The sequence below is a fragment of the Hordeum vulgare genome, chromosome 6H (assembly GCF_904849725.1).
Source record: "Hordeum vulgare subsp. vulgare chromosome 6H, MorexV3_pseudomolecules_assembly, whole genome shotgun sequence".
NCBI lineage: Eukaryota > Viridiplantae > Streptophyta > Magnoliopsida > Poales > Poaceae > Hordeum > Hordeum vulgare.
The window spans coordinates 559,614,639-559,618,589 of NC_058523.1; positions in this window are offsets into that span (position 1 = coordinate 559,614,639).

Genomic DNA, 3,951 nt, shown 5'->3' on the forward strand with positions numbered 1-3,951 from the left:
GCGCCAAAAAGGTTATACAACGTTCTTGCCACATCCTCGGCACAAAATTATACGAGTAGCTATTAATTGGTATCTTTCTATACTTTGAGAACTACATTTGATGCTACATTATGTTGATGTATTTATTATTATTATTATTATCATTATTATATATGGCTAAATATAGAAATTAACCTTGCATCACAAACGACATTACTGCCAAAAAATAGCACCCTTGGCTCAACTAATATTGCATTAACTTTCTTTCCAAATTCTGAATTGTGCAGTGGCACGATCCTGATGTGACGAGTGCACGCGCTACACGACACGACGAGTGCACGCGCTACATGACACACGAGCAGAGATTGATAAAAGATTGCTCCATCGCTTCAATGTCTCTCTACCAGAAAAAATATGTCTGCCTTTTCTCTGCTCATCCCTCACCATATCCCCTTCTCCCTCGATCCTACCTGACCCTCTTTCTCATTCCATTTGACGTTGGGCCTGTAGGTTAAGTAGGAGGCGATGAAGGGGAGGAGCATGTCGATGCCAATGCCTGGGGGTTGAAGGGGGTGGCGGTGGACCAGAAGAGTGTGGTGAGAAGATTATACATGGAGACATTGGCTTGCCGGAGAAGCATTTCCAACACCTTCTCCTTCCTTTTTCCCTCTTGGAGCTCGAGCGATGTCGGTGGTGGCTTCGTGTGACCTGGTGTCTCTCCATCAGGTCATTGCGAAGAGCGGCACGTGGGCGGTCTCCTAGGATACGCAAGGTCCGTCCCTTGTTGAAGAGCCACCGCACTGAAGTCACGCACAGAGGTAAGTGGTCCTTTCCTTTTCATCGCCTACCTCTTCGATGTTGTATTCCATGTTTTGGAAATCGGTAGAGAAAAAAACGAATTTGCACATCGACTAAGAAAGTTGGCTGGGGCAGTAAACGAAGTTCCGCAACTCACTGGCAGGGTAGTTGCAGTAGGAGGCCAACAACGAAAATTATGCATCCACGAGTAGGCAGCAGAACCAACATTTGTGCTACGGGAACCAACATTTGTACTACGAGAACCAACTCTTAGTAGGTTCACCTTTTGTGATATCACTTGGCATAAAGCTCTTGTAAGTTGGCCACCATGATTATCAAGTTGACTAACATGTACCTAAGTTGCCTATCATGACTAATGAGTAATCTAACATCTCGAAAGTTTGACATGTAATAGTTTTTTGCATCGTATGTTAATTTGTTTCCCGGGTAGACAAGTTGGGAACCACGATATGCAACTTTACAGTGGTATAGGCATTTGAGCATCACCGGGGTAGGCGACCTAATAGTGATATGGAGGCCTTCGTTTCCGAGGTGGATAACTTTCACAGTAGCATGGACAACTAAAATGGGCAATGGTATGCAATTGAGCATCACTAATAGGCGACTTCACTGTGTAGTACTAAAGTTTGTTGTTGTATCACCAAAGTCGCACCTAGTAGCACCAAAGTTGATTTGCAAAAAAATTGTTGAAACATATCCAAACGGGTTCAATCTTTCGGAATGGTGCATCATGCAACACCAAATTTGCATCATGTACGTAGCACCAAAGTTGGTTTTCTAAAAGTTTGTCAATACATACTAAATGGGGTCTAGCTTTTAGGAAGTTGGTTGTTGCGGTACCAAAGTTGCGTCATGTAGCACCAAAGTTGGGTTTTTTAAAATCTCGAAATATACCCAAATGGGATGTAGATTTCGAAAAGTTGGTTGATGTAGCACCAAAGTTGGTTTTGAAGAAGTTTGTCGAAACAAACCCAAATGGAGTCCAGCTTTAGAAAGGTTAGTTGATGTAGCACCAAAGTTGGGCCATGTAGTACCAAAGTTGATTTTGAAAAAGTTCGTCAAAACATACCCAAATGGGCCCAGCTTTCGGAAAGTTTGTTGATGTAGCACCAAAGTTACATCATGTAGACCAAAGTTGGTTTTGAAAGTTTGCCAAAACATACCCAAATGTGGTCCAACTTTTAGGAAGTTGGTCGATGTAACACCAAAAGTTTGTTCTGAAAAAGGTTGCGGCTCGGCTTTTAGAAAATTGACAAAGTTTTTCAAAACCAAATTTGGTGCAACATTAACCAATTACCTAGAAACTAAACCACATTTGTATACATAGCACCAAAGTTGCATCATGTAGCATCAAAGTTGGTTTTGAAAAAGTGGCATACTTTTTCAAAACCAACTTTGGTGCTACATCAATCAACTTTCTGAAAGTTGGACCACATTTGGGTATGTGTCAGCAAACATTCTCAAAACCAACTTTGGTGCTACATGATGTATCTTTGGCACTACATCAACCAACTTTCAAAAGCTAGACCCCATTTGGGTATGTTTTGACAAACTTCTTAAAAACAATCTTTGGTGCTACATGGCCCGGCTTTGGTACCACACCAACCAACGTTTCGGACATTGGACCCTATTTGTGTATCTTCTGATGAACTTTTTCAAACCAACTTTGGTGCTACATGATGCATTGTTAGTGTTACATCAACAAACTTTCTGAAAGTTAGACCCCATTTGGGTATCTTTCGACAAGATTTTTCAAAACCAACTTTAGTGCTACATGATGCAATTTTGGTGCTACGACAACAAACTTTCCCCAAGCTAGACCCCATTTGGATATGTTTTGGGATATTGGGGGAGTAATAGATGAACATGTCGGTAAATGGGTTTGCGCTAAATAGTGGAAAGATGTTACTGAAGTTTGTGGGATCATACATTTCTTTGTTAAACAATATAATTTGGAACTTGGAATGATACATTTGGATCAGCGTCACACTATTGCTTTGAGTAGATTGATAATGTCTATCAAATCGAGGATGGGCAATGGACTTCAATTTGCCAACTGCCCTCCTTGGAGTGTGATGATTGTTTGAACTTTCTGAATAGACTACTAGATATCTAAAATAAGTATTTGAGTTCTTTTATGACTAATGTGAGTTTGGTGTCCTTCAAAAATTCCACCTACCCATATTTGCTAGTCTCTTTGGTATCGTGCATAGAAGACTCTCACGTCGAGACATGGTGCAAACTTTGTTGGTACATCCAAACTCAATGGGAGGACTTACTATTGTTCTCGTACAGATAAAACACCCATTTTTCTTCAAAAATACCGTACCTACATATTATGGCAATTCCATAGTCATTTCGAGATATATTGTCAGAATTACATTGCATAACTATATGTAAAATTGGCTTGGAAGGCATCTTCAAGCTCCTCCCAGCTTCCAATAGAGTTCCCAGGCAAACTATTTAGCTAGTGCCTTGCCGGTCCTTTACGCTTTAAGGGTAGGTATTTGATGGCATGGAGGTCATCTCCTCGGGCCATATGGATGTGGAGGAGGAAATCTTCAATCCCCATAGTTAGGTCAGTTGATCCATCATATTGCTCAATATTGACGAGTTTAAACCTTTATGGGAACTGATGATGCATGACCTCGTATGTAAAACACATGGGGTGAGCGGCTCCTCTATTCCGAGATGCATCATGCCGGACGTCTGTTGTCGTTCACGCATATGTATTATCCCAAGCTCTGCTATGCTTATCGAGCCATGCCTGGTATCCATCTTGTACAGCCGGCTGGTATCCTCTAGATCCATATACGAAGCACGATGGAGCGGGACTTGCGGTTAATTTTCCTCGCACATCATATGGCCTAGATGTGTTGGGGAACTTCGCGTGGGAAACAAAAATTTTCCTACGCGCACGAAGACCTACCATGGTGATGTCCATCTACGAGAGGGGATGTGTGATCTACGTACCCTTGTAGACCGTACAGCAGAAGCGTTAGTGAACGCGGTTGATGTAGTGGAACGTCCTCACGTCCCTCGATCCGCCCCGCGAACCGTCCCGCGAACAGTCCCACGATCTAGTGCCGAACGGACGGCACCTCCGCGTTCAACACACGTACAGCTCGACGATGATCCCGGCCTTCTTGATCC